This window comes from Lynx rufus, unplaced genomic scaffold (assembly GCF_022079265.1).
Source record: "Lynx rufus isolate CCGP_SWC_20201006 ecotype Redwood Valley unplaced genomic scaffold, mLynRuf1.p SCAF_2, whole genome shotgun sequence".
NCBI lineage: Eukaryota > Metazoa > Chordata > Mammalia > Carnivora > Felidae > Lynx > Lynx rufus.
Genome location: NW_025814834.1, coordinates 1,387,938 through 1,400,331, shown reverse-complemented (window position 1 = coordinate 1,400,331; position 12,394 = coordinate 1,387,938).

The following is a 12,394-nucleotide window of genomic DNA, read 5'->3' as shown; positions in this document are numbered from 1 at the left end:
ATTAAAAAAAAAAAAAAATAAATGCTGGTGCCCCCAGGGAGCTGCTCTTGCCCCTCTCTCCAGGGTCCACCACCTCAGAGGTCACTGTCTCCACAGGAGACAATCTCATCCCATCTCATCTATCCACACCCATAATGTACAAATACTACCTCAACAGCTCAGTGATTCTCACATATGAAAACTGCCATGAAACTATCACCCAGGTCAAGACTGAAACGTTCTCAGAACCAAAGGGGCTAATTTCTGCCTTTCCCCAGTTAATGCTCTGCTCCTAGGATGACAGCCGTTCTGATCTCTAATAACATAATTTTCTCTGCTTTTGAACCTCATAAAAATGGAATTAAACACTGTGTCCTCTTTTGTCTGGCTTGTTTGGCTCAGCACAATGCCGTGAAAGTCCTTCATGCTGTAGCACGTCCCAAAGGTTCACTCTTTCCCACTGCTGCACGGTACTCTATCACATAAACACACAACCTACTTATCCTCTCTACTGTTGATGACCACTTGAGCTGTTCCCTTTGGGGCTATCACAATTCAAACTGCCATGAACAACCTTTTGCATGCCTTTTGATGGTCATAAGCACTCATGTGTGTTGCAACTATGCCAGTGAACTAAGGTTTCTGGGTCACTGGGGCCTGTTTAATGTTAGTAGATAATGTCAGTTATATGGAAAATTTCAAAGAATCTACGAAATATCCCATAGACCAATAAATAAGTTTAGCAAAGTCTCAGGATACATAGCCAGAATACAAAATCAATCATATTTGTATAGATTAGTAATCAACAGTTGGAATTTGAAATTTTAAAAGTACAATAGCTTCACATTTTACAACAGTATCAGCAGTATCACAGAAATGAAATGCTTCAGTATAAACATAACAAAATAAGCACAAGATATATTTGTGTAAAATTATAAAGACTGATTTAAAAAATTAAAGAAAGCCTAAATAAAGGGAGACATAAATTGTGTTCATGGAATACCCTATACTGTTAAGATATCCCTTCACCCGAATTTGATCTGTAGACTCAGTACAAACCTGATCAAAATCCCAATAGGTTTTTTAAAGATATTGATGAACTAATTCTAAAATTTACATAGAAAGGCAAATAGTCCTATTAGTTATCTATTGTTGATTAATAAATTATCCCAAAACATAGAGGCTAAAAAACCAAACATTTATCACGTCAGTTTCTGTGGGCCAGAAATGTAGACACAGCTTAGCAGGCTGTCCACACTCAAGGTCTCCCTCGAGACAGCCAAGTGTCAGCCTGGGCTACAGTCACCTAAAGGCTCAAGATCACTCAAGTGTCCATGGACAGGCCTCAAAAGACCTTCTCCCAAGCTCCCTCATGCAACTTGGCCCCAGGACTGACCAATGACACTGCAGCTGACTTCCTCCAGACAGGCAGTGAGAGATGGGGGCCTGACATCCCATTGTTTTTTCTGTATTCATTTGGTCAATTTCTCTCCCACATGAAAGATACACTCATTCCATCCCAAGGTTCGCCCAAATCTTATCTCATGACTACACCTCTTCAAAGTCTAGGATCTCATCACTTATATTAGGCCCACGCGGGGACACAGTTCCTCGGGAGCAGTTCCTCAATTATGGCTCATTGAGTACAATTTTTCTCAACCTGGGATTGGTGAACCTAAAGAGAGAGGTTATTTGAATCCATACATTCCCAACATGCAATGGTGGGACATGCATGGAACAGCTTCTGTAAATGCTCCCGTTCAGGAAACAGAGAAGTGGGGACAGAGAGGGGCCACTGGACCATAGCAATTTTGAAATCCAGCTGGGAAATGCTCTAAGTTCCTTAACTATGTCTGATGGCCCAGGAATAATGCTCAGGGGCCTTTGGCTCTGCCCTCTGGGCCATCTTTCTTTTTGCATGAATGGTATAAAATGCTTTTAGCTAAATATTTCTCTGACCCTGATTTTTGCCAGTACGATTCTGGAAGCCCAAAGACTCCTCTCCATTCTTATTTATCACTGTCCTCCTCTTAGCTAGCTGGTGGTGCTGTTGCATGTTGAACTCTTAAGAACATGGAGGTCTCCTGCAAATCATGAGGCTCTCTGATGTCATTCCTTCATGCTTTGGTTTCCTGCTGAGACTGGTGAGGACAAGGTCCTTAGCTTCCTGATGGTGCTATGTGAGTAAAAGCATCTTTGAGGCACATCCTTATTCTCTTCCAAAGGCTTTTTATGACTTTAGATCCTTATAAGGTCTTAACAAAGGAGTTCACAGTCACACCCGTGGTTTGATTTCTGTATTTAGTTTTCCTGGAAGTGCCCTGGATTTGAGCCTTTCTCAGAGGCCATTTCCTAATTTTTTTTTTTTCCAACGTTTTTTTATTTATTTTTGGGACAGAGAGAGACAGAGCATGAACGGGGGAGGGGCAGAGAGAGAGGGAGACACAGAATCGGAAACAGGCTCCAGGCTCCGAGCCATCAGCCCAGAGCCCGACGCGGGGCTCGAACTCACGGACCGCAAGATCGTGACCTGGCTGAAGTCGGACGCTTAACCGACTGCGCCACCCAGGCGCCCCGCCATTTCCTAATTTTAACATCACTTGTCATCTGGAGAGGCTGAAAAATTTTAAAACATGATTTCCTGGCTCCTTTCTGTTTAAGGGTACTTCATTTTATTAAATGTTGATCCTCTTGAATTTTACTATAAGCAGCAAGGAGACAATCTCCTTAGCTAGGTTTCCCAATCCATTCAGCATAACTTCTACTTTCCTTATTACCGCAAGCAACGACAAACTTTTCTGCCACTACCTAACTAGCGTCCCCTTTTTTTCTGTAAGCCCTAAGCAGAGACTATGAGCTTCCTGAAGGCATTCTAGACTTTCACAAACACTATCCTCAAAGCCCACGGCCTGGTGCCAACGCCACTTCCACAGTTTACCATTTTTTATGTACTTCCAGGTACAAAGTCTGTTCTAATTATCCATCGATGCATAACAAATTATCCCCAAATCTAGCAGCTTCAAACAAAAAACATATATTATCTCACAAAGTTACTGAGGGTCTGTAATCTGGGAACAGCTTAGCTGAAGTAAAGCTGATTCTTTCTCAGAGTTACTCATGAGAATGCAGTCAGCTGAAAGATCTGCTTCTAAGCTCACCCACATGATTGCTGACAGATGTCAGTTGCTCACTGGATAACTCACATCCTTGTCAAGTGGATCTCATTTTACAGTGCCTAAGCATCCTTACAATATGCAGACTGTTTTACCTGAGAAAATAATGAGAGACATAGAGAAGGGGATGAAGAGGAAGAGAGAAACAGAGAGAGGAAATGAGAAGCCAGGCTTTATATAACTAACTGAATAGCGACAGAAACATACCATTGCTTCTGCCATACTACTCGTTAGAAGGAAGTAACTAAGTTAACCCTAGCCCCAGAAGGGGGATTATACAATGGTGTTAACACCGGGGGGGGGGGCAGAGATCATTGGGGCCCACTTGGAGGTAGCCTACCCATAATACAAGTCACAGACTGGGAGAAAATATTTGCATGTTTTATATATATATATATATATATATATATATATATACACACACACACACACACTCTCTCTCTCTCTCTCTCTCTCACTAGACTAGCTAAAATGTAAAAGTCTGATCGTAAGACTTTTAAGGCAATGGAGCGCTCATATATTTCTAGTAAGAATATGAAATGATACACCTTCTTTGGGAAGCAATTTAATAATTTATTAAAAAGTAAAACATACGCCAACCATATGACCTCGCCAATCCATTCCTTGATGCTGACCCAAGTGAGATGGTAGCATACGTCCATACAAAGACCGGTGCATGAATATTTATAGCGCCCATACTTGTCATGGCCCAAGAATGGAAGTGGCTCAAAGACATCAACAGATCGATGCATACACGGACTGTGGCAAACACAATGTGTGAGTACTCAGCAATAAAAATCACCAAACTATTGATACACCCAACAGCAGGCATGGGTGAATTTAAAAAAAAAAGACAAAGAAACGAGCATGTACTACACGATTCAATGTATATGAAGGTCTAGCAAATACAACATAATCTATATGAAAAGAGGTCAGTGGTTGCCTGAGGAAAGGAGTGAGAGGGAGGGAATAAAACCAGGCATGGAGACTTGAGGTTTCCCCAGCATGGGCTCGTAAGTCCCCACTCCATCCTACCAGTAAGTGGAAGCCTGAACAGACTGCGAAATCAACTCTTCTTAGATCCACAAGAGAGTGAGGTCAGGCAGTAAACCACCGCTCCCAACATTGAAGAGACAGGAAAACACTGAGCACCACAACTTACTAGAGCAGAAACTCTGAGCTGAAACCTTGGTGGGACCAGCGCCAGCTCAGAAAACCTGAGCCACAGCTGATGAGCTGCTGGAGGCTCAGTGTGGATGAGCCTGAGAAAAAAAAACCTCTAGGGGGACCCAGCCGTCAGGGGCCCCCACACTCTGGGGCGTTTTCCTCCCGGAGCTCTACCAGGTTCTCACACAAATACCGGAGAAACTCCCTTCACGCCTCTGACGGCAGGAGGGGGCAAGGAGCCATTTTGAAACATGCCAGAACATTCTGCACTTCTCAGCAAGGTTTTCCCTCAGGAGAAGGCTATTTAACTATTTCACCAGAGTGTAACCTGGTGGGGAACTATCAGAACATAACTGACCTGGTGGGAGGGAGACACCCCGCTGTGGCCCATTCTGGCCCCACTGTGCCACGCGGGGCTGTGTGTGGAATGAAATGACAGCTGACACGCACTGTGCAGGCTGGAGTCCGGAGGCTCAGGCTCACTGCAAGACCAGCTGAGATCACAGGACTGGGAGTGCCTCCCCTCCCCCTACCTCCCCACCAGATCACCAGAGGCCTGTTTACAGCAGCTCCTCTAACTCAGTACACCATGTCTGAGAAAAATTACAAGGCATACTGAAACCATAAAAACAGATTTTTTAAAAAGACAGCAAGCATTAGAACCACATCCAGGTACGACAGAGTTGGCAGAGTTGCACGACCGGGAATTTAAAACAGCTCCGAGTAATACGGTAAGGGCTCTGATGGATAATGTAGACAGCATCCAAAACCAGATGGGCAAAGGTAGACAGAGAAATAGAAATTCTAAGGAATGGCCCAAAGGAAATGTTAGACATAAAAAACACTAATAGAAATGAAGGATGCCCGTGATGGGCTTATTAGGAGCGGGACAGGGCCGAGTGGAGCACCTGTGAGCTTGAAAACATGACAACAGCAGCTTCCAAAACTGGAAAGCAAAGAAAAAAAACTGGCAAAAAATCCCCCAGAATATCCAAGAACTGTGAGACACCTACGAAAGCTGTAATGTGTGTGTAATGGAACACGTGAAGGGGAAGGGAGAGAGAAAGGAACAGAAGAAATACTTGAAAAACCAATAATGACTGACAGTTTTCCCTAAATGACCATCAGACACTGTCTTCGTTCCGCTGCTATAACAAAAGTATAGTAGACTGGGGAGGTTAAACAGTAAATGTTTGCTTTCTTCACAGTTCTAGAGTCTGGAAAGTCCAAGATCCAGTGTCCGGTGAGGACATTCTTCCTGCCTTGCAGACGACCACCTTTTCACTGTCCTCAGATGGCTGACAGGGAGAGGAGGCAAGCTCTCCTGGGTCCCTTCCTGTAAGGGCACCTGTTCCATAATGAGGTCCCAAAGTACAATCTCTAAATACCGTCACACTAGAGATTAGGGATTCAATATATTAACTGGGGAGGGGACACAAACACTGAGTTCATAGGAAACACCAACCACAGATCCAGGGAGGTCAGAGAATGACACATGTATTAAATACTGAAAAACAAAGGAAAAACAGAACCAAAAAAACTACACCTAAGTATATCATATTCAGAGTCAAAATAAAGAAAAAATCCTGAAAGAAGCCAGAGAGGAAAGTGAACACCTTATCCACAGAGGAGCAAAGACAAGAGTTACGTCCAACTTCTCAAAAAAGCATGCGAGCAAAAAGAGAGTACTTAAAATGTTGACAGCAAAACCCACCAACCCAGAATTCTGTACCCTGTGAAATCATCCTCCAAAAGTGAAGGAGAGAGGCGCCTGGGTGGCTTTGTCAGTGAAGCGTCCGACTTTGGCTCAGGTCATGATCTCACGGTTGGTCAGTTCAAGCCCTGCATCAGGCTCTGTTTTGACAGCTCACAGCCTGGAGCCTGTTTCAGATTCTGTCTCTCTCTGACTCTCCCCCATTCATGCTCTGTCTCTCTTTCTCTCTCTCAAAAAAAAAAAAAAAAAGAAAAGGAGAAATAAAGACTTTCTCAGACAAAAATTTAACGAATCTTTTGCCAATAGACTTGCCTTATTCAAGACGTGTCCAAAGGAATTTTTTAGAGAGATGAAAAATGATGTAGGTCAGAAACTCAGACCAGCATTTAAAAAAAAAATACGGTTGTGGGGCTCCCGGGTGGCTCAGTCAGTTAAGCATCCGACTTTGGCTCAGGTCATGATCTCATGGTTCATGACTTCGAGCCCCGAAACGGGCTCTCTGCTGAGACAGCTCAGAGCCTGGAGCCTGCTTCAGATTCTGTGTCTTTCTCTCCCTCTGCCCCTCCCCTGCTTGTGCTCTGTCTCTCTCTCTCTCTCTCTCAAAAATAATGAAAAACATTTAAAAAAATACTGTTGAAAAAGAAAGAAGTAAAGGGAAAATAAAAACTTTCATTTTTCTATCTCCTAATTGAGCTAACATAACTTTTTTTTCAAAATAATGACAGTGACAAAGTCTTCAATTTTGTACGTCTATACACCCACATACATGTTTAGTCATTCTTTCACTTACAGATGAGTGAACTAAGTAGCAGCACTGGTATGAAAGATGGGAGGAGCAAGTAGGCTCGTGTCGTTCTGACAGTCTTCAGTACTCAGTACCTGTGAAGCAGTAGGTGAAAGTAAACTTTGTTTAGCTGCAAACATGTACTGAAGACCCTAGAGCAACTACTAAAAAAAAAAAAAAAAGTAAAAAATATATATATAATTGTTATGCTAAGAAAAGATAAAATGAAATCAAATGAAATGCTCAGTTAAAGCCACAAAAGGCAGAAAAAGTGGGAGACAAAAATAGGAACAAAGAACAAGGGGAACAGCAGAAAACAAATATGATAGATACTCGTCCAACCAGATCAACAATCACTTTGAATGTCAATGGTCTAAACGCACCAATTAAATGGTATAGACTGTCAGAATGAATAAAAAAAAACAAAACCCAATTGTATGTTGCCTATAAAAATCTCACCGAAAATACAGATTGGGGCACCTGGGTGTCTCAGTTGATTAAGCGTACAAATTTTGATTTTGGCTCAACCATGATCTCATGGTTGTGAGATCGAGCCCCATATTAGTCTCAGGAAACAAACAACGGAGCATCAGACTGTATGAGGGAAAAGTTGGTAGAACTTCCAGGAGAAATAGATAAATCCATTATTATTATAGTTGGAGACTTTAACACCCCTCTTTCAGAAATGGACAGATCCAACTGGCAGAAAATTAGTAAGGACATGGTTGAACTCAACAAGACTATCAACCAATTGGATATAATGGACATCTATGGATTACTTCCCCCAACAACAGTAAAAGGCACGTAATTCACAAACTTGCTTGGAACATTCACCAAGAGAGACTACATTCTGGTCTATAAAACACATCTTAATAAATTTAAAATAATAGAAATCATGTCTACTCTCAGATCCCAACAGAACAAATGAGAAATCAATAACAGAAAGATAGCTAGAAAATCCCCAAATACACAGATACTAAACACGCTTCTAAATAACACAAGGGTCAAAGAAAAAAATCTCAAAAGAAATTTAAATATGTTTTGGAACTAAGTGAAAATAAAAACACAACTCATCAGAACTTGTGGGGTGCAGTAAAAGCAGTGCTCAGGGGAAATGACAGCCCTGGATTCACATGTCAGGATATGAGAAAGCTCTGCAGTCAATTATCTAAGGTTCCATCCTAGAAAAACAGAGCTAATGAAATCCAAAGGAAGCAGGAGGGAAAAAGAATAAAAATTAAAGTGGAAATTAATTAAAAACAGAAAAACAATAGAGAAAAATCAATGAAATCAAACGGTGTCACTTTAAAAAGATCAATAAAATTGATAAACCGTTAGCCAGACTAAGAAAAACAGAAAGAACAAAATATTATTAATATCAGAAATGACAAAGAGGACATGACTACAGATCCATGAACATTACAAGGATAATGAAAGAAAACTAAAACAATAATTTGGTAACCTAATGAAATATACAATCCTGGAATTAAATCTGGACATGCCTATATCTTTTAAAGAAATTAAAAGCAATAATCGATAACCCTCCAAAACAGAAAGCACCAAACTCAGATGAGTTCACTGATGAATAAATCGTAGCAATTATCTATAATCTCTCTCAGATAGTAGAAGCAGACAGATACTTCCTAACTCACCTATGAGGCCAGAATTACCCTGATACCAAAACCAGATGAAGACATCACAAGAAAAGTCCAGACCAATTTCTCTCACGAACAAAGACACAAAATCCTCAACAAAATATTAGCAAACTGATTCAATAACGTACAAAAATAATTATGCACCATGACCGAGTGGGATTTATCCCAGGTATGGAAGGCTAATTAAACATTTTAAGTCAAATAATATAATCCATCACACAACAGTCTAAAGAACAAAAATCATGTGACCACATTTTTCTACACAATAAAGGCATGTGTCATAATCAAACATCCATTTATGATAAAAACCATCCATAAATTAGGGACGACAGGAACTTCCTCAACCTGATAGAGAACATCTACAAGAAACTTAGAGCTGACATCATACCTAATGGTGTGTGAAATGTGAAACCTTCACACCTGGATGAGGAGCAAGACAAGGATGTCTCCCCTCAACATTCCTTTTCAAAATCATACTGCAAGTCCTAGCTATTCAATAAAGTGGGAAGAAAAAAGGAAACAGAAGGCATCCTGATTGGGAAGGAAGAAATAAAACTTCGTTCACAGATGACACAATCATCTGTAGAAAATCCAAAAGAAACAACAACAACAACAAAAACCTCTCGGAACCAATAAGCAGTTACAGCAAGGTTGCAGGATACAAGATTAATATTTAAAAGAAAATCTCTTTCCTACATGCCAGCAATAAACAAGGGGAAAAAATAAACAAGTGGAATTTAAAAATGAAAACAAAATACTGTTTGGTGCCTGGGTGGCTCAGTTAAGCGTCCGACTTTGGCTTAGGTCATGATCTCACGGTTCGTGAGTTTGAGTCTTGCGTCGGGCTCTGTGCTGACAGCTGGGAGCCTGGAGCCTGCTTTGGATTCTGTGTTTCCCTCTCTCTCTTCCCCTCCCCCTGCTCATGCTCTGTCTCTTTCTCTTTGTCTCAAAAATAAACATTAAAAAAAAAGAAATCAAAACACTGTTTATATTATCACTGCTTAAATTATCACCCCCCAAAATGAAATGCTCAGACATGTCTAACAAAATATGTACAGAATCTATATGAGGAAAACTACAAAATTCTGATGAAAGAAAACAAGGGAGAACTAGATAGAGGGATATTCCATGTTCATGGATAGGAAGACTCACGACTGTCGAGACGTCAGTTTTTTCCAACTTGATCTATAGGTTCAATACAAATCCAATCAAAATCACAGTTAGTTATTTTGTGGATATTAACAAACTGACTCTAAATTTTCTACGGAGAGCTAAAAGACTCAGAGGAGACAACAAAATATCAGAGAAGCAAAATAAAGTTGGAGGACTGATACTACCTGACTTCAAGACTTACTATACAGCAACAGTGATCACGACAAAATAGTCTGATTATTTGATCCTTTCAACTGATTTCTATCAATTGCTGAACAAACTAGATATCCATATGAAAATATAAAATGATCCTTAACTCTGGCCTTTACCATGCATAAATGTTAATTTGAAATGGATCATAGACGTAGAACAATATAATTTCTAGAGAAAAAAACATAGAAGATCTTCACAAACTTGTAGTAGGCCAAAACTGCAAGACCCCAAAATACTAACTGAATAAAAGAAAGAAAAAAAATAGACTCCATCAAAATTTAAAGCTTCTGCTCCTCCAAAAGACACCGTTAAGAAAACGCAAGGGCAAGCCACAGGGGGTGGGGAGATATTTTTATCATACATATCTGGCAAAAGACTTGTAGACGTGTATGCAAACTATATCAAGAATTCTCAGAAATCAGTAATAAGACAATATACACTCTCCAAAAAAGGGGGGCCAAACATTTTGATAGAGCCTGCACCAAAGAAGATATACAAATGGCCAATAACAAGATGTTCAACACTGTAAGTCACCATGGAAACAGCAATGAAGACCACAATGTGATACTTACTATGACAGTTCGCTTGAGTAGCTAGAAGGAAAATTCTGATGGTATTAAAGGCTGGAGAACCTGTGGAATCGCTGGAACTTGTTTATTACCCCTGGAGATGCACACTTACACCACCACCTTGGAAAAGCATTCACCAGATTCTCGTAAGGCCAAACATGCATTTCTGACAGGACCCTGCAATTCTACTCCTAAATATTTAATAAAGAGAAATGGAAACACGTCTGCAAAAGACTTGCACGTAATGCCAACACCAACTGTATTCATAGCGTCTAAAAACTGCACACAATTCAAATGTCTGCCACAGATGCGTGGTTAAAGAACTATGGTATATCCATTCAGTGGCACAGTGAATAGCAAGCCATAAAGAAGAATGAGCTACGATACACACGTCAGCACGGGTGAATCTCCTCATCACCTCAGCAAAATGCGCTGGATCCAAGAGTGTGACTGTGTTTGTACGAGATGTGGAATAGCACAGCTTTGCTGTATTTACAGAAAGCAGGTCAGACATTGCGGGTGGAGGGGTTTGACTCCGAGGAGTAGGAGGGAATGTTTTGGGTTTGGGGATGATGGAAGTGTCCTGTATCTCGAATGTGATAGAAGTTACATGCATGCCTACCTTTGCCAAAGCATCATCTATACTCCTAAAATGGGTGCGCTGAACTGCATGTAAACTATATAGCAACAAAGTTGCTTAAAAATAAATTAACCTCTTGGGGCGCCTGGGTGGCGCAGTCGGTTAAGCGTCCGACTTCAGCCAGGTCACGATCTCGCCGTCCGTGAGTTCGAGCCCCGCGTCGGGCTCTGGGCTGATGGCTCAGAGCCTGGAGCCTGTTTCCGATTCTGTGTCTCCCTCTCTCTCTGCCCCTCCCCCGTTCATGCTCTGCCTCTCTCTGTCCCAAAAATAAATAAACGTTGAAAAAAAAATTTAAAAAAAAATAAATTAACCTCTTGAAACTTCTTTTTCTGCCTGTGACTAGAGCAAGCTTCTTATTTAGGTTCTGAATACAGACATCTGGAGCAGGGAGAAATTATAAACCTATTTGTTTTCTTCCTTGTCCCTTAAATCTCCATGTCTCCATAGAACATAGTTCTAGGATTTAACAAGTTTCTTGCATTTTGCTTCCAGGGGTGAGAGGCTAAGGCGGCCGGACCCAGATGTGGTTGGATGACCGTCTCCCCCGTGATCTGGAGTCGAGGGCAATGCCCGTGAACAGCAAGCCCCTCTTGGAGCGGGAGTGTAGGCAGAGGCGAATTCTTTAACCGGTAAGGCGCTCCTTCCTGCCACGGTGATCTCCTGCCAGGACAAGCTAGGACCCACATGTGTTCCTGGTCAACAGTCCCCAAGAATGGGGTCGAAACGACTTGGCCTTCCAGAGCAAACCGTGAGGTTGACAGCTCCCTCCCGCTTAGTGGGCGGGGCTCCGAGCTCAGGTCTTCCCTCACCTGATTGTTTAATCCTTACAACAGCTCTGCAAAGTAGGTATTACCGTTTTTTTTTCCTTTTAAAACCCCTCTTATGAACTGAATGATGTCCCCCAGGAGCTCACAAGTGGAAGCCCAACACCCAGTGTGACTGCCCTGGACACCGGGCCTTTGAGGGTGCAGCTGAGGCCACGTGAGGTCCAGGAGTGGGTCCCCGTCCAGCAGGCCTGGCGTCCTTACAGGAAGAGGAGGAGACACCGGACCTCCACAGGGGTGAGGCCGCATGAGGACGCCAGGAGACGGCCATCCGCAGGCCAGGAAGAGCGGTCTCAGCAGAAATCAGCCTGGCAGCACCTCAGCCTTGGACTCCCTGCCTCCGGAGCGTGAGAAAACAGATCTCTGTTGTTGGAGCGTCAGCATGTGGTGCTTTGTTGTGGCCCCCAGGGCAGACCAGTACGCTTTTCTCTTCAAAAAATGGCTAAGGAAGACGTGCTGTATGCATACGATGGAATACTGTTCGGCCATCAAAAGGAAGGAAATCTTACCATTTGCGGCAACGT